Here is a 19,947-nt window from a genome sequence, read left to right on the forward strand (position 1 = left end):
CAGAAGGGAGCGGCGGCGGCTCTGCTCGCCAAGCCTCCGGCCCGCGGTCCTCCCGGCGCCCCCTGCCGGCGGGAGGAGGGCTCCGCAGCGGGACGCGCTCTGGGGTTCCCGGAGCGGAATGGGTGGGAGGGAGGTCAGGACCCTCGACACGCCAGCACCAGGGGCCTGTGCCCACCCCGGCTCAGCCTTCTCCTTCCGAGACCCTGGTTTCACAGCCTTTCCGAAAGGCGCCTGCCTCTTAACTCAAGCTGCACCTGGCGAGGCAGCTGAAGGCAGTGAGGGGCAGTGGTTCGGAGCAGGGGCCTGGGGACCTGCCATACCCGGTTACCTAATATAGGACCTTGGGGAGATTTCCTCTCTTTCAAAATGGAGATGAAAATTACGAAATTGAGGTTATAAAGCCCTTGTCACAGAGCAGGTCTCAAAAATGTGCATTGCCAGATTTTTGGAGACACCCCAATCTTGGCACTGGGGTGAGAGTGCCAGCCTTGCCCAGCATTTTACTTTCGGCTTTGGGCGAATTTAACACCCTTTAAAGAACTCTCTTGGCACTTTGGTGGACTCCGTAGTGGACAGAGGTCTATCTTCCTTTTTATGACTTTGAAATAAAAGTAAACTAGGAGTCAAAGATACTGGCTCCTCTTCAGGGTATAAAGCTGAGACTTCCTGATGCTACTTCATCCTTTGCAAGCAGGAACTCTCTCTCCAGGATCCATCCAGTAGCCATCTTGTAATAACAGCTACCCTTTGTTAAACACTCTGTGCAGGGCACTGTGTACACACTTTATAGATATGACCCCTAATACATAACCCCAGGAGGTAACCATCTATTATTACCCCCATTTTATTCATAAGGGAACTGAGGTTCAGAGAGGTAAGTGACATATCTAAAGTCACACAGCTAAATGTCAGAGAAGATGAGCTCCTTTGTCTCTCTGACTCCAGACAGGAGCTTAAGGCAATGAAATATTCCAAACACAGAATTTTAAGTAACTGGTTTCTAACTGCAGGCGCATGGGCAGACAGTCTCACTCTAATTACTATTCCTCTTGAGCTGTTTCCTTGAGATCTGTCCCCAAGAGTAAGATCAGTGAACTCAAGGGCACAGGACTGCATCATCTTGCCAGGACCATGGGCTGATCACATGCCTACGAATGAGTGCTTGTGTCCCTACAGACCAGTGTGGTAGGCCTCATCATTTTAACTGAATTTTGCTCAATCTGTTACTAAGAGTTGGGGTCTTCCTGGCTGTAGTACAGTATTTGCGTGTCGTTAAGGACTATATAGACTAAAATGTTCCTAAGTATTTAACTTTTGTGCCAAGTGTCTCAAAGTTATTGGCCATCTGTCCATTGAACACTCATTATTCCCCCACTTAATTGGGCCATTAAACTCATATATTTTCCAGTCCCCTGCCCTTGCTGTTGTTGAGCTGATCATAATCTCGATCAATTTATTTTAGTTAAAAAATTGTCACTTCTTCACTATTGGGATACATGTTTCTATTTTCCCATAATCTCATGGCATTTTAGCCTATTTGAAATCAAGAAGAGTCTGGAGGGTGGTGTATGGGACTCATTTTAATTTATTCCATAGGTATCCATCCAGTTTCCACCTCAGTATTTATGAAATAATCAAATTCACATTTCCTCAAATTCTGGGGTTAATCTTCAATCCAGTCAAGCAAGGGTTTTGCTATAATGGGGTCAGCATTTGTGACAGTGGCAGCTGGCGTCTGCCAGTATCTGTGTTCCACTTCCTCTTCTTCCAAGGCACGTGGTTAAAATACATCAGCTGGCCTCCCCTCCATGTCACGTGTTAATTGAGATAGTATGTGAAGTGCTTGTAAAAGTGAATTCCCCTTTCCTTCTTCCCTCTTCTCTCTTCCTAGGACAGACATGGCCAGACTCTCCACTTCTCACCTATTCAGATTCCTGAGCCCTTGGAGAGTCAGGATAGCCAGGTTACCTGATCCCAGCCTCTCCTCCGCAGAGACCTTTTCTGTTGGAAGTCAGGCTCCACTACATGGCTCTGGCCCACTTTGAAATCCCCAGAGTTTGGTAAAACTTATTGTCTGTACTGGCACCTGTCGGAGTCCTTACAGGACACACGTAAGTCATGAGTATCCCTTAAAACAATGATATGAATTATTTGGAGTTGCCTCACTCATGCGCTCCTCACTGGGACCCACTTAGTGTGCCCCTTCCACCTACCTGCCTCACTACTGGAGTAGTTCTGGGCCAGCATGGGGAGTCTGTCTCCCCAGTCAGTCCCAAGATGTCCACTGACTTCTAGGACATCCCAGTCGGTCAGGGTTCCTTCCACCTGGTTGCCTCTGTAGCATAGAGTGACCTGTAGTCTCCCTTCCCATAGCCAAGACCGGGCAGTAGAGTGCTGTGGCTGATGAGGTCCCGGTCCCAGTCCCCACTCAACCACACAGGAGCTCGGTGATCTGACCTGGGGCAAGGCATTCACCCTGCTGAGCATTGACCTCCTCGTCTGTGTAAGGAGGGTGATGGCATTTATCTCGGTGAGTAATATATGCTTCCAGCATGACACACTCAATAAATATTCTTGGTCAGCAAGAAAGCAGGGGAGAAAGGATGGCTTCCAGAGCCCCACCCATTTCCATGAGGCCTTTTCTCACTTCCTGGAGAGAGAGCTTGCTGTCTCCTCCCCCTGTGTCTCACCTGTGCAGCCTCTGGGTGGGCCTGGGCCCTGACCTCAGCCCTGCTGACACCCACTGGATCAGACGCTGCCCTGGAGTCCTGCTCCACCTTCATTTCCTTCCCGGTCTGCTGCTCTGTCCGGTTCCTTGCCGATCCTCCAGCACTGCCCCTTGTAGTCGACTCTGCCGACACGCTCTACTTCTCCTTTGTGTTAACCACAGTGGTGATTAATGAATTACTTGTACAGTTATGAGTTTAATATCTGTGTCCCCCACCACTACCTTGTAAACTTTGTGAGGATGAGACCTTGTCTGACTTCTGACCTGCTGTTTCTCCAGTGCTTGGTACTCCATAAAAATTTGTTGAATTCATAGATGATGAGTGGTTATCTATTTTTGCTTCTAAGTCTAAATTCTTTGAGGGCAGGGGCTGTTTATTAAAAAATTTTTTAAATTATTTTTTTCTTTATTAATTTTGGAGAGAGGAAGGGAGAGGGAGAGAGAGATAGAAACACTGATGAGAGAGAACATTGATTGGCCGCCTCCTGCATGCCCCCCAATAGGGATCGGGTCCACAATCTGGGCATGTGCCCTTACTGGGAATCAAACCGGCGACCTCTTGGTGCATGGATCGAAGCTCAACCAGTGAGCCATACTGGCTGTTTAATTGATCTGCACCCTGTAGAGAACCTGGTACTGAATGGGCAGCAATAAATATTTGCTGAGTGAAACAGGAATGAATAAATGAATGAATGAGCTGAGAGAATGAACCCCCTTTTGTCTTCCCCTTTTGTCTTCATCACACCTTACTACCCAGTCTCCCCATCTGTGTAAACGATCTCCTGATCTTGACAGCCCCTATTTCGCAGTTTCCTTGACCCATAAGGATGACAGGTGAGAAGAGAAAGGCCTTTCACATTTGCAAGGAATTCTCACTGGAAAAGTATGGTTTTCAGGACATTTGCATGGCTCCTCTCTGCCCCAGTTCCTGCAGAGGACACACCTACTGGTCAGAAGGGTGACTATACTCCAGGAGAGGGTACATGACTACATACACTTTTTTGTGGTACTGTATTCATCCAAGCCATGAATCGCAAAGTTTCATACATGCCCTCCTATATACTGTGGTAGGTGTAATCTGGTTAAGAGAATGGAGAAGTCCTTAGAGTTGCTTTGGGTGAATCACTCTTTTTACATTTTCTTACTCATCTGAAGATGGGGCCTGATATTACTAAATTTCCTTTTTAAATAAAGGATGTGTTCCTGTTCACACTTAAACATTCCTGGAATCAGAAGACATCATAACAGTCAATGAGTATATTTAACCTGGTTGTGTTTTTGCCCCAAACACAGTCAATAAATCCAGAGTAAAGCTCAGAAGCAATGGCATTCTTGAAAGCTATGTCTTAAGTTGGACTGTTGTAACTCCCGTTTTCTCACTGACAGATGACTGACTAGTCAGTAAAATGAAGACATCTGCAAAGAGCTAGCCTGGTTTAAAAAGGTGACTTGGTGCTCTGAGTGTTCTAAACCAGGCATACACCTGCCGGGCATGGATTTCAATGGAGTGAGCAAACTGCTCGTGAAGAGTGTTCACGTCGCCACATGGGTTTAATGTAAAACCAACATCCTGTCTGTCAAACCCTGGACCAGAAGCATTGCTCTCCTTGGCTGGGAAGTCAGAGGGCTTTGCAGGTGACTTTGATGACCAAGACTTTTAAAAAGATGCCTGGGGAGATGGAATCTTTCCCCTCTAAGTAAATTTTTCTAGAGCAAATAGTCCCATTGACCTTGGACGTGACTTCATCTCTTTCTTGAGTTGAGAGCTGTTTAAAATGAAGTCATGGCATCTGATTGTTTGAAAGCCTCACTAAAGATTTTGAATATGAGGATCCGGACAGAGGGGATCTCTTTAATCTCTCTCTCTTTTTTCTTTCCTTCTGCTAGTCCTTTAGTCCTTTCCTCCTCACATCAGAATCAGAAAGGAGGGGAGCTCTTTGGGAACAGAATCCCCAGGGGACTGTGAATGATCCCAGGCATTATGGAAGAAGGAGGAGAGTTTATATTTGTTTCTGTTTTTTAATCCTCACCCAAGGATATTTTTTCCATTTTTGTTCAAATAGGGTGGGAGGGAGAGAGAGGAAGAGAAGGAGAGAGAGAGAAACATTGATATGAAAGAGACCCATTGACGGGTTGCCTCCCGCACGACCCCAACCAGGGCCAGGGCGAACCGCAACCGAGGTAGATGCCCTTGGCCGGAATCGAACCCATGAACCAATGAGTCGCTCTAACCACTGAGCAAAACCAACCAGGGCCATCTTTGTTTCCTTTGTTTTTAATTGAATTTATTGGGGTCACATTGGTTAATAAAATTATATAGGTTTCAGGTGTACAATTCTATAAGACATCCTCTATATTGTGTGTTCACCACCCCAAATCATGCTGTTTCTCTTTGTTTTAATCAACTTTATGTAGTAAGATATGAGTTTTGACCAATGTAAACATATGTTAATGGCGAGCGTGACCTCTGCTTTTTTTTTTTTTTTAATACTATTGCTGAGCATGAAGAGGGTGCTCAGCACATGGTTTTTGACCCTGTGTCCTAGATCCCTGTGCATCTCGCCTTGCTCATTCACACTCAGTGACAGCGGGAGTCCCGACAGGGCAGGTGAGATCCCCAGGCTCAGAGCAGAGCTGCTGGGCAGTGGAGGCACAGTGCCTGAGAGACCCCTGTCATGACGGTGCGGTTGCGTATTTATTCATTCAACACATATTTATTGGGTGCTAATTAAGTGCCAAACATTGCTCTAGGTGTTGGGGATATAGAAGTCAACAGGAATAAAATCTCCCTTCTGAATCATACATGCTATTAGGGAAAGAGAGGCATAAACTAACAAAACATAGAGTATGTTAGATGGGGAGAAGGGCTACCGAAAAATGAGCAGGGAAGGGGAGAGGACGGTATATCATCAATGACAGAGTTTTGAAGTTCTTGCCTTACTTCTCTATCAAACAAGAGGATGCTCACATCTGCCTTTCTCACTTCGATCTCCCTCCCTGCTGCCATTGAGCTGGGTTTGCCTGAGCCCTGTGTGCATGCCCTGCTCTGATCAGTCCTCTTCTGCTGGGTTCCCCCAGGACCTGCTCCTCCCTAGCTCCTGTGTTCCCTCTGTCCCTAGTCTCAGCTCTGTCGTCCTGTCCACCATCTCTGGCCCAGAGGTGGGCTGGCTTTGTTTTCAGGTTCAGTGATTCCACCATTACTAGGCATTCTTTCACCACATTTCCAAGACTGGGCCACATAATAAAAGCCATGAGACCCTGGGCAAGTCAATCAGACTCTCTCAACCTCAGTTTTCTTGACTATAAAATGGGCTTGGTGATAGTGCCTGCTCCAGATGGTGGTTATGAGAATCCTACAAGATAACAGGTAAAGTGATTTTCAGAGCCTGGCACTTGGGGGGTACTGAACCAATAGGACCTGTTAACGTATGAGGCACTGAGCTAATGGAAGCAATGCAGGGGCATCGCAGTGTGTCCCTGGCTTTTCCTTCCCCCCAAACCCCCTCCACCCTGACACTGTCATTCTGGCTCCCCTTTCATCAAGCAGCTTAACTCCATGGAATCTTTGCCTCGGGCCACTTGAGAAAAGCTCTTCAACTGATCTGCTCCCTCCCTCCATTGCCCCCACTCTCATTGCCTGGAGAACAGTCTCTGTTCAAAGCGGATGATGCCTTTCTTGTCAGTCAAGATTCAAGAAGACTGAGGTATTTGGGCCTTTTATTTATTTCTAATGCCCTGGTTTGTAAGACACCGTTTTTGTCCTCTCTGAAAATAAGTAGCCTTTCAGAACACCCGGAAACCAAGGTTAAACTTGTCTAGGGTGCCCGCCGCTCTAGACTCTCAGGAGCTCGGCATGGACCTCTTCTCCTGGCTGGGGCCAAAGCACTTTCGCCGTTTCCCAGCTTGGAAGCCTGGTGTAGCTAACAACCCACACGGTAACACTTGCTATTTTCTAACCTGTCCTTATAAGACGTTTAGACGAGTGAGTAAACTCTACCATTCCCTTCTTCTCTTAAGCTTATGCTTCTTTTTCCTCCAGTTCCTGGAGTTTTGGCAAAGTTTAGACACGCTCATCTGCTTTGACTTCTTAGGCAGACCTTTCAGTCCTGAAGTCTGGCTAGGGGAGGCTCAACTTCCGGTCAAGCGATAAACAGAACAATTTCTATGGTCAAAACTCATTGGACAAAGTTCAGATGCCTAACCTCTCTGCACTTCTGTTTCATCGGTAAAATGCAGATGATAAGTGTTCTGATCCCAAAGGGTTGTTGGGAGTAGTACAAGGCGACAATGATTGTAAAGTACTTTACAAAGTGCCTCGTGTATGATAAACACACAGAAACCAGCAGCTCGTACACTCACGGGGGTTGTTCGGATGAGATTTCTCCTCCTGCTGAGGCTTCCCTATCGTGGCAACTACCTGGGAGCCATCAGACTGAGCCCTGGACTGAGCCTGACTCGGCTGTCAGGCATGAGCAGCAACACAGGGACCTTGTGTAGCTCTCTCACAATTCTTAGAAGTTACCAGCACTTCCTGTTGTCGGGGCTTCCTGTGACTTGAGAGTCTTGTTCCTCACTGGGGTCCCTGTGCCTAGCCCAAAGCTGGGCACAAGGCACGTGCTCAATAAATGTTTTAAAACAAGGAACAAAGAAAGGACAACAGTCAGGCTCCAGCTGGCTCCCATGAGCATGGATAGTTCAGATTCATGGAGCCCTCCTGAGTGGGCAGCATCCTGCCCATGGGAGGACCATCCCCTGCCAGGCCATCCCTCCTCAGGCCTCACTCCAGCTCCTCTCGACGCTGTTGCTCCCCTTGCCTTCCCACAGAGCTGACAGACAGGCAGAGCACCCCTAAGAAATGAGCGACAGCAATGCCCCAGGTGCAAAGGGCAGTGTGTGACTGACATCGTTCTCGTCACCTGAAACAACCTCACTTCCACCAACACATCCACGTGTTCCAGAAACCCACCGATGTGGAGTGCTTCCTTAAGATTTGCTGATGCTTCAGCCTCTAGATCTCTCTCCAGTTAAACATCCTCAGCAGAAAGGCCATCTTGAGTTCTAAAGCACACTACAAAGACCATTTCAGGAGACCTAGAAACTCAGAAGAAAGAATTGGAGGCAAAGAGTAAGCATGGCCCTTTCTTTACTCGGTAGAATTCACGCTGTATTGTTGGCCCAGGAGTTTCTCCAAATACCCATCGTTCCCCTTGCTGGCGTCTCATCCCTGTAGCTGGGAATGCTGTTTCCAGCAGGGTGAGGATACGTATGACGAGCTCATTCAGAATCGCAACAGTCTGCTGCGGAGAACGGTACTCTGATGGAGTTGGAGCTGCGAGTTTGGGGACCATCCCACTTAAAGAACAAGTGAATTAAAAACGAGCATGGGGAACTACAATCACACACAACACAATGGATAAAGCCTAGAAACCATCACAGAAGCGAAAGAAGACAGATACAGGGTATGCACTATATAACCCTATCTGTATAAAGTTCAAAGATGGGCAGAACTAATCTATGGTGCTATGAGCCGGGAGAGGTTACTCTTGGAAAGAGGAATGGGGGGAATTTTGAGCCCATTTTTTTGTTGTTGTTTTGTTTTTTAATTAATTTATTTTTGTTACAGATGTTTCTCTTTTTCCCCCCACTGATTCCCCCCTCCCTGCCCTGTCCCCAACTTTGTTGTCCATGTCCATTGTTCATGCATACATGCATATAAGTTCTGTGGTTTATCTCTCCCCTCACCCCCTCTTCTGGAGATTGTCAGTCTGTACCCCACTTCCACATCTCTGGGACTACCCCATTCCTCAGACTGTTATGTTCATTATATTCCACAAATAAGTGAGATCATATGATACTTGTCTTTCTGTTTCGCTTAGATAATACTTTCCAGGTCCCTCCATGTCGTCTCAAAGGATAAGAGATCTTTCTTTCTTACAGCTGTATAGTACTCCATTGTGTATATGTACCACAGCTTTTTTATCCATTCATCTACTGATGGACACTTGGGCTGTTTCCAGACCTTAGCTATTGTAAATAGTGCTGCTACGAACATGGGGGTACATATATTCTTTCTGATTGGTGTTTCTGTGAGCCCCATGTTTTTTGACCTGGGTACTGGTGATATGGGTACGTTCATTTTGTGAAAATTCATTGAGCTACACATTTATGCTTTGTGCTCTTTTATGCTTGATCACACTTCAGTTTCACAAAAGAAAGTACAAGTGGCCAGCAGGAAATCCTGAGGTCCAGGAATGAATCACACAATGATGATGCAAACTTCTATGTAAATTTCTTTAAGTTCAAACTAACTCTCAGAGCGACCAGAGAATAGCATACTCTGCCCAGCTTTCTCGTGTCTATGGGGGCCATTAAACTCTACCAAGAGACAACTTTCCTCTCCTAGTGAAAGGGGAGGGACTCTCATCCAGGGTCTCTTCCTTGATCAGTCTGTACAAGTTCTGTATCATGACCTCTGACAGAGGCCAAGGGTCAGTGACGGCTACAAAGGAGAGCTGCTAACTGGAGAAAATCTTTAAGAACATGTAACAGTTTGCCCTGGAGCAGACAAGTCATATGTGGGAAGGGGCTCCCACCAACAGATTCCAAGCTACTCTTCCATCTTGCATAATCCCCCCAAAGCGCTCCTCTGATCATTGGACAAGCTGCCTCCCAGGCGTTCTGTAGAATACCAAGGTTCCTTTCATCCTGCCCAAGGCAGGGGGTTTCTTTGGGGTCTGGATTTCTGAAAGGAGCAGTTTGGGACTAACAAGATTACTCCAAGAACAAGAAGGCACTTTTTAAAGTCAGCCACACTAGTCACTCTAAGTTCAAAAATAAAATACAGCTAAATTATTATCGACCTCCATGTGTAAAGAGTGGGGAGAGGCCAGAGAAGCAGACGCAGTTCGGCCACGGGTAAGACTGTGGTATGTGACGCGGTTTGAAACCAGCTCTGGGTTCCTGAGCCCAGGCCCCAGGCGGTGGCAGCCACTCACAGGCTTGTGGGGGAGGCAGCAGGGTCCTCCCAGGGAATCGGCACACTTGAGTCCTGAAGAGCAACTCGAGTGTGACAACGAAGATTTTCAATACCCAGCAATTCTGAAGCAGTTCCTGCTTGGGGGTGGCTGGTTAGAAAATAAACCTCCCGCCCCGGCCGGTTTGGCTCAGCGGTTGGAACGTCGGCCTGTGGTCCAGAGAGACCTGGGTTCGGTTCCTGCTAAGGGCACGTACCTCGGTTGCAGTTTGTCCCCGGCCCTGGTTGGGTCATGCAGGTGGCAGCCACTCGATGTGTCCCTTTCACGTCGATGTCTCCCTCTCTCTCTCTCTCTTCCTTTCTCTCCCTCCCACTCTATCTGAACAAAAAATGGAAAAAATGTCCTCGGGTGAGGATAAAAAAAAAAAAAGAAAGAAAAGAAAAGAAACCTCCATTTGCTGGGTGATAGAATTTACAAGAGGGACTACAGGCAATAATGGTACAGTTTCATACATTTTCAGCTCTCACCCGAATGAGAATTTGATGTCTCCCGTCTCTCACCTGACCACTGCCATAACCAAGCCTTCCTAAAGCCTGTAGGAGACTGTTCTGGCTTCACGTGAACAAATATGTGGGGTGCCAGGCCCTGTGCTATAAGGAACACAGAAGTGCAGTGGACATAGACACCACAGGTCCCAACTCCCTTCTGGTCTCACAGAGCTTAGCAATGTGCACCCAAATGCCACCTGCATGAGTGACACAACCTGAGCTTTCCTGGGGGTCCAAAGGAAGGACAGACGACACTGAGATGGGAAGGTGGCATTAGAAATGGACTTTATTTGGGGTGGGACTAATGGGCAGGAGGAGGACAAAGTGGGCATCTGCCAAACAGGGAACATCAATAATGTTCCTGGGTATAGGGGAGTGAGGGCAAGTTCAAGGAATATGAGACTGGGCCAGAGAGAAGAGTGATGGAGTGGAGAAGACAATCCCGGAAGGAAATCTAAGCCTACAGTCTAAAGAATCTGGGCCTACTTTGGGAGGAACTGGGGACCCCCTGGACGTTTCAAAGCAGCTTGGTGACATGATGAAAGAGTGAGGTTGACAGATGAGCGAAGGATGAAGTGGAACTGGGAGACCAGGCTGGCTCAGTAATCTAGGTGAGAGATAACGAGGACGGGTGGAGACAGCCACCTTCCACATCTTTAAAGAACTGTACTTAATTGAGTGGATAGGGATGGGGTGCTTGAGACTCCCCGCAAGCTGCTCTTCTGTCATGACCTTCATAGAGAGAAGGGGGTGAGCACAGCCCTTTTTTGTGTACATTATGGAGCAGTTTCTGACTTATGTGAAAGGAGCTGCTCATTGGAATGTGGCTGGTATTCATGACTGGAGGGCACGTGACCAGTGCGAGGGGCAAAAATCCCACAAAGAAGAACAAGGTTAGAAGGAGCGTCTGCGATTCTTGTTCTCGGGCTACTGTACCTAGGTTAACAGCAGGCCCTCCCCACTCCACCAGACCACCGGGAGTCCAGTAGTACTGCACTATCCCATCACGGGCTTTGAACTTGGCCTACCCGGGCTCTGGCGGCCCCTCCCTCCAGGCACGTTCCACACCCAGGAAACCACCTTGGCAAGCCTGGTATTTGTCACTCAGCCCATGTAGGGAATGCAGGACAAACAACATGTCTAATAGGTCATGTCATTCCATTGGGTTAATCTTCCTGACAGCCCTGATCATCACCTGTGAAATCACGTCCACAGCCTGGGCTCTGAGTTCCTTCAGGACCTGGGGCACCAACACGGTATAATTGTCACACGCTTGGGCTTCAGAGTCAGATGACCTAGTTTAGAATTCTGGCTCTGCCACGTACTTAACCTCTCTCTGAGCCTGTTTTCATTTACCTTTCCAGCTGGCTCGTAGTAAAGATCTAGAGAGATACCAGGCGTAAGGAGTGTAGCACAGAGTCCGGCACACCCACACCGTAAATGCTCAGTAGCCGACATCCATTACCAGAGTAATAACTCGGCCCCCAAGTTGTGTACACTTTCCTACGTATCTCCACAACTCCTTCCATATTTCCCCACCTCCATGCCTTTCTTAATACTTTTCCCTCTGGGTGAGGTTGGCCTCCGCTTCACTTAATCCACAGTCCCACGGGCCAGAATGCCACCCATCCTTCCGGGCCCCGCTCAGAGGCTGATAGCATGAGGAAGCTTCCTCCACGCCCCCAGTCATCCTGTGTGAGTCTGTGGTGATTCTCATGAGCATCGGAGGGGTCCCAGTCTTACCTGCCTCTAGCATGTGACCTCCAGGAGAGCAGGGATTTTTGTGTTATTTATTGTCATGTTCTCAGTACCTAGAACAGCATGTAGTGTTAGGCTCTTACATTTTTTTTTCAAATCCTCACCTGAGGATATGCTTTTATTGGTTTTAGAGAGAGGAAGGGAGAGGTAGAGAGAAACATTGATGTGAGAGAGCAACATTGATCAGCTGCCTCCTGCATGCCCCATACCTGGGATCTAGCCCACAATTTGGGCAGGTGCCCTGTCTGGGATTGAACCGGTGACCCTCAGCTGCATGGGATGGCACCCAACCAACTGAGCCACACCTGCCAGGGCTTATTTATTTTTTCTTTTTTTGCCTACTAGACAGTGCGCTCTTTGAGGGCCTGTTACTGATTTATTTCATAGCTCCCATACTGTCCTTGTGAATTCAATGTCCTGAACTATGGTGGACGAATTATGAGAAAGGGTTCTGCTCAAAAAGGGGGAATGGGAAAATCCTGGGAGGCAGAAATAGAAATCGTTGATGGGGAAGTTCTGCCCCTTTCTACTCCAGGAGTGACCGTGATGAGTTCGCTGAAAACCCAGGAAAGCAGGTGAGATTCAGAGTAGCTGTACAGCCGTGACAGGAAATGGCTGTAACTTGGGTCTTGGCCTGAAGATGAATTAAGCTCAGTGACTTCCACCACATCCACAGCTAAGAGTGTCCTGGTTACCAGCCACAGTGAGGTGTGTTTGAGAAATGTTCTCCAATCTTATTTACAGGTCTGGATTCATAATGTTTAGCCATTTACCTGACAGACCGCAAAGGACCTATCCTGAAATGCCCACTTCTTTGTCTCCTGCAGTGCTTTACGTAGCCTCTGAAGACAGCCAAACTCTAACCTAGGGCCACAGCTGGTGGTCAATACATATTTGGTAAATAAATGAGAGAATGAATGAATTGATCAAGGGATATAAAACTACTTTTCTAGATTCCCCATCTGCGTGCTAATACTTTTCAACTATATACTTTTTGAAGAATAAATATAAATGCATTTAAGTATTACTGAATTCATAATAGCGTTTTGTGATTTTGAATTTTTCCTGGTAGACTATTACGTTTGGGAGCCGGGTGCTCTGCAAAAATTTTCTGATATTTGAAAGTGGTCTCTCTACTTGAAAAGTAGAAACATTTGCCCTAAGATGCCACTGAAACCACTTCCTGCAGAACTGCTTGACGCCTCCTTGGCAGAGTCCCTTAAGTGAGTCCCAGGCTCGCGGCTGCCTTCTGCTTTCGGATGGCCAGAGAAGCCTCGTGCCCGCTCCCCCAGAGCCGGCTCACAAGAAACAAACCTTATTGCGTGTGACCCCCGAGTTGTCCCGCCCAGATTCTGTTTCCCGACTACAAGATTCCATTATTACCTAAGGCTCAGATAAATCACAATTTGAATGAATGAATCACAAAGCAACTTTTGGTCCTTAATCAACTGCTACCAATTTTAGTATTAGCTGGAGCACCAACTAACATGTAATCAGCTGTTTTGGGTTGTGCCAGAATGGCACCGAAAATATGCTCTCTTCCAGAACAAGTTTCTAGAAGAAATTAACAACAAAAAAAGAGTTGCTTTTCTTCACGATGGGGCTAATATATTTCATAAGGAGTGTAGCAAGTCAAGTTTATTCTGCTTTCAAAGCAAGTTGTCAACTGTAAGTGATTCTACTGACATTTTGGCTGAGCCACTGACTTTTCTCTACCAGATGTCATTATTTGATAAACCCCATGCCCTCTTCTGCCTGACTTCACCTAAATACAGTATTACAGCCAAGCACCTACTCAGATATAAAATCTTTCATTTGGGTTATGAAAGGGGACCTATACTTAGAATTCTCAGCTAATGGGCAATTTCAGCAATACTTAGATGACATTAAGCTGGAAGAGGTCACTTCCTAAGATTGCTAGGTGCCCACACTTCCTAAGTAAGGTCTTTGATGAAGCAAACAGCCCGTGGCTGTAATTGGTGGGTAAGAACTGAACAGTAAAATTTGCATTTATTATTTGTTAAATTCAGCAGTATTTACTGACTGTGGATTGGGGCTGTGCCAGGAACGGCCACCTAGAGACAGTTAAGACACAGTTTCTATTTCTGAGGAGCTCACTGTCTAACAGGGAACCGGGGTGTGTGAAGGATGAATGGTATATATAAAATCACAAATGCTACAGCAGAACTAAGTTCAAAATGAAACGGTATCACTGAGAGAGGTGTGAATAGTTGTCAGCGGTGCTCAGGGAAGGCATTAAGAGATTAGTTTTATTTTTACAGGAGTTTTCCAGGAGGACAAAGATTAGGGAGAGGTGGATGAAAGAGAAGATGAGTAGTATTCAATGCAGGGAAAATCATCCACATGAGGACAGAGTGAAGCCCAAGGAGAGCAGCCAGGGCTCACGTGGGGATTGGCAAACAAAAATGAACAAGTAGGCTAATGTCAGCTTGGGGCCTGGATGCCAGGCTAAGCAGCTGAGATTCTGTCCGATGGATCATGGGAGGTGGCAGGCTCGGATCTGCCTGGGAAGGAGAGGTGCTTGAAGCAGCAGCGGGAGAAGACTACAGTGGGAGTGGGGGCTATTGTGAGGGAGTGAGTGCTGCCCCAAAGGCTGACAGAACAGGGTGGGCTGGCTTGGGGCCCACCAACTCAGAGATAAATAGGTGCTCCTGGTGCCAAATAAATCCTGGTGATAAATATCAGAGCAATGGTCACAATTTTACACCCAGGGCACCAGCAGGCACAGTGGGGTTTCCTCTGGACGGTCTGAACCCTTGGGCAGGCAAGTCACCAGAAAGCAACAGAGCACGTGTAGCTAAGTGGCGCTCAGGACTCGGGCTGCCTGGGTTTTAATCCTGGCTCTGCCATCAGTCCTCCTGCTAGACAGGAATGGCACTGACCTACTTGCAGGGTTGGTGCAAGGGTGAACAGTTAATGCACAGAAAGGCCTTAGAACAGTGTGGAACACAGCAGGCCCTGAATAAACGGAAGCTCTGCAAGGGAGTGAGCAGGTCGTTGTCTGTGCCACATGAAATTAAAGCTGCTCTGGGCAGGCAGGTGTGGCTCAGTGGTTGAGTGCTGACCCAGGCACCAAGAGGTCACTGGTTTGATTCCCAGTCAGGGCACATGCCCAGGTTGTGGGCCAAATCCCCAGTAAGGAGCATACAGGAGGTGGCCAATTAATGTTTCCTCTCATAGATGTTTCTATCTCTCCCTCTCCCTTCCCCTCTCTAATATCAATAAAGGAAAAAAAAAGATTTTTTTTTTTTAATCCTCATCCGAGGACACTTTTGCATTTATCTTCAGATGGAGCGGGAGGGAGAAAGGGAGGAAGAGAGAGAGAGACATCAACATGAGAGAGACACATGGAGTAGATGCCACCCACACAACTCCAACCGGGGCTGGGGACAAACCACAACCGAGGTACGTGCCCCTAGAGGGAACCAAACCTGGGACTCTCGGGTCCATGGGCCGACACTCCAACCGCTGAGCCTAACCTGCCAGGGCGAAAAAAATTTTTTTTAAAGCTGCTCTGGTCCGAAGGGAGTAAGGGGTTGGGGTCATGCTCCTTTTGCCTGTCCATTCCTTGGAGTAGACCCTGATGGAACTTTTCTGTTTGAGAATCACTGGGCTCTCTATACCTGGGTTTAACTTCTACATGCTTTTCCTGAACCCAAGGAATTCACCTAGGGCCAGCTGCTGATCCAGGCTAGAACCCTATCTGGACGGGACAGTATTCTCCAGAGCGCAAAGGACAGCAACCTGAGGGCTGCTGGTGAGTCACCCATCACCCAGGGCACCAAAGGCTAAATTAGCCCAGTCTGCACTCCCCAGCCCCAGAAAACGCGCTCAGTGTCTCGCAGGTGGAGAGGGACAACTGTGCAAACCACACTCTCAGATAGACATCCCTGCTGGCCCAGGTGGGGAAAAAAATACCACATCTCTCTGACAGAATAGAAGCTGTCATTCTTTCCTGCTCTGTGGGGTATCCTGGAATAAAATTGTCTCTCACAGGACTGTTATGAGGAATAAACGAGTTAATGCAAGTTAAGAACTTGGCATATATTAAACGTGCAATAAAACCTTCACTTATAGCTGTGATTTTCAGTCCATAATCCCAATTCTTCTTACACTTATTAAAGTGGGTACGGTGTTCAGTGTTTTGAGTAGGTGTTCAGAGCCCAATAAGCACACAGAACTGCAGTAAAGAGATACAAATTCTCCAACAAAAATTCTCTGTATTGCCTGGCTGGTGTGGTTCAGTGGGTGAGTGTCAACCCATGCACCAAAAGGTCACCAGTTCGATTCCTGGTCAGGGAACACGCCCAGGTTGGGGGCCCGATCCCCAGTGGGGAACATGCAGGAGGCGGCCAACTGACGTTCTCTCTCATCAATGTTTCTATCTCTCTCTCCCTCTCCTTTCCTCTCTAAAATCAATAAAAATTAAAAAATTAAAAAAAAAATCTGTGTATCTTCATATTGTATCTACAAAGTACTGCGTACTATATAAATGAAGTAAAAATGAACCTTTTCTAGTTTCGGTCAAGGTCACTGCTGTCATTTAAAATCCTACATCTACTAAGCCAGCCCCTGCAGGCGTTTTAGCAGCTCTCACTGATTTGGCATCCACCATCACGAGTGACCGAGTGACCGTGTGTAGCCGAGGATCTTTTCAGCAAACCCAGAGTTAACAAGACAGGCAGTTCTGGAAGCAGCCTTTAGTTCCCGCTCGTAAAGGTTAGCTGCTACATCAGGCAGACCAGTGTACTCTGGGGACTAACTAGTATCTTATTAAGCTATAAATACATTTAATGGCTCTAGTACTGGTTTCTTATTTTGGAACATGAGGGAAAAAAATCAGAACTCATAATCACAAGAGTCTAAAAAGCCACTGTTTTTTAATAATATATATTTACCTACAATATTGCTTATAAATTACCCTGTTTTTACGGAGCCCACATGTTCCCTCAAAGGACAGCTGTGATTTTGCTGTAATTGCATCGAGCTACTTGCAGTGGTACAAGAAAGTGGTAGAAGATTCTAAAATCAAATTGTTTGGTTTTGATTCAAACTAGTCAAACCAGTTTAGAAAGACTGTGAGATTTCTCTCCCCATCTTCACTCCCCTTTTGGTTTTGGGAAAAAATGCCTCTCCTGCCCATCTTCATTTACTGAACCCTAAACACAGAGCGCTGTCCAAGTTTTCTTAAAAGGTACACGAGATAGAGGTAAAAGGGCACAGAGCTCTTATCTCTCGTTTTCTGCACCGAGAAAAAACGTAATCAAATCGTTACCAAACAATGAATGACTGCTACGTCAAGTTCAAGCTTACCTCATCTCCTGTTGCTAACCTGCTAACTGATCCACTGACGGTGAGCAAGTTCGAGGGCTGTGCACCCTCCGAGGTGCCCAGGCACGGAGACGGTCTCGGTGCAGTGGTGGTTTGGTGGGAAACCGTGCCTGAATCGACCAGGAGGAAAGCTAAATAAACCGCACAGGTGTGGCATGCTCCATCTGGGCAGCACCCCTCACACCCCACCCCACTTCTATTCACAGACACAAGCGGGTCACTTCTCTTTCCTCTCCTAATAAGGAGCCCAGTGCTTGTCACCGTCACACTTCCCAGGTGGGCTGGGCTGCTGGTAGGCAGGGCCTCGGCAGGGTGCCCCGGAGGGTGAAGAGGGGCTGGAGGGGTCACATGTCGCAGGGACTGAGCTGTCTGCCCACGGTCAGGGTGCACAGGCCCCACCTCGGCCAAGGCTACGCGTGGCTCTTTCGAACTTCACGTGAGCTGGCCGCGGCAGTCTGTACTTGGCTCCGAAATCAGCAGTGGGGAGGGGAACCTCACAACAAACAGTGGTAACAGAAGGTTTGTGTGGGAAGATGGTTAAGTTTGGTCTAAAACAAGCAGCGTCTCGGCGATGAGCTGTTGTGAGGAAATGTGTGGGGCCCTCAGCGCCTGCGGCACTTTTAAAGAGACTGCTGCTGTTCCTTAGGGTTTTCTTTGGCGGGGGACGGGAAGGACAGAGTGCGGCGCGGGAGAGACCCCGAAAGAGCTTGAACTACAGAGCAGAGGAAAGCCACCTCCACGTGCTGCAGCCAGTCCTGCCTCGCACCCCAGCTCCACTCCACGGTCACGGGTCACCGTACCTCTGGTAACACCCTGCCTTTTCTGAATCACAGCAGGCTCGTGGGTGAAATGAATACCTAGGGCATCAGCCAGGGTCCTGAATGACACAAATGACATACTCAGCTGGGGTGGCCGAGGAGAGTTTCCTAAAGGGACTATTTACAAAGGGGGTGGGCAGGGTTAAGGAACTCCCACGAGGGCAGTGAAGCCCGAGGCCTGGCAAAATAGGGCGTAGGAACTAATGCTCTGCTTGAAATGACAAGGGCAGGGTGTGGTGACCAAACCCTGAAGTTGCCAGACAGGAGCTGTGGCCCTTGGCAGAGGAGCCCAGCCACCATCAACCCACACCTGGCAGGAAGAAGCCAGGGGAGTGACTTCCCCATCTCCTCTCTCCTCAAATGCCAACGCGTCCAGCACGCCTGGCAGATCCTGACCAGAGGCCAGGATAAGTTCACAGAGGCCAGACTCCAGAACGAAGCAGAGGGTGGGGAGAGCACCCAGAGGAGCAAACAGAGAACGTCCAGGACACCTAACACATGATGGGGCTGGCAGGGTTTAAAATGAGGTAATCATCGTAAGTGCCTGGCACCGCAAATTCACTCAGTACCTATCTGATCCGACTGGCTATTTGGTATTTACTATCAAAAGGCCACAATATAACTTTTATTCTCAGGTGGCAAAAGCCAGAATAAAAACAAAGACATGTTTCATTTACCCAAAGTGAAAAAACTTTTACAAAGTTGACAGATAACATTTATTAAAACATGTCATACAAAAGGGCATGGTCTCTTCTATAAGAAGAAAATATTAAACAGTAACATTCAATTAAGTAAAACCATGCTGTACACTGAAGACAGCAATATATAAAGACAAAACTATTCAACTTTTGCAACACAGGCATAACATTTCACAAAATATCAATAAGATATGCACCTAGATAACCTGTTTATCATTAAATGGTTTCGTGGTCTAAGAGTCACCTGACTTGCATAAATAAAGTAATTTTCTGGAAGAAACATTGGGAACCTCATAAAAGGAAGAAGGCAGCAGCAACTGACATTGTGACACAGGCTTCAAGCAAAACTAAAAAAAAAAGTCACATTTGCAAAATGTGTTCCAGCATCTTCCCATAGAGTACTATCAGTAGAGATCTAAAATAAGAAATATGTACCTTTAAATATATAAGTAGCAAAGAAAAAACTCAAACAAACCCTGGTTTCACTGAACAAAGTTAGTCACCCATGAAAGCAACCCAAATCACAAAATTAAGTGTGGCACAGATGGGGGCTGGGGGAGGGTAATATGTTGCTTGGTTTCCAGCATTCCTAAGTGATCAGAGGCTTCTAAACGCAAACACTTGGATTGGTGGGATGGAGTCCTTGCCTCCCTTGGTGCCAAGGGGACTGCAGGGAAAGCATGGCTCTGCTGCTTCTGCTCTCACCGCTTCCGCGGCAGCTTGGGGGGGTGAGCCTCCGTGGGAAGAAGCCCCTGAGACTCAGCAGCTTTCCCCAACAGCTAGAAGTCAGCCTAGGGCCAGTTTAGCTCAGCAAAAGCCCATTAGAATGGAGGAGACCCTTCGGGGAAGACTCTTTGAAAGTTGTGGCCAGAAGGAGACTGCAAAGTGAGATCTAGAAACTGGACTCACCAGACTGGGGCCCAGGAGCGCCTGAGGGTGGCCCTCAACATTTGAGGAAAGGCTGGCGCAGTCCTTCCTCAGACAGTGACACCTACTTGACCCAGTGGATTACTGTAACGTGCATATCTAAAATTAAAGGCGTTGTATAAGTACGAATATGAAATACCATTG

Source organism: Molossus molossus, unplaced genomic scaffold, assembly GCF_014108415.1.
Source record: "Molossus molossus isolate mMolMol1 unplaced genomic scaffold, mMolMol1.p scaffold_m16_p_14, whole genome shotgun sequence".
In the NCBI taxonomy this organism is placed as follows: Eukaryota; Metazoa; Chordata; class Mammalia; order Chiroptera; family Molossidae; genus Molossus; species Molossus molossus.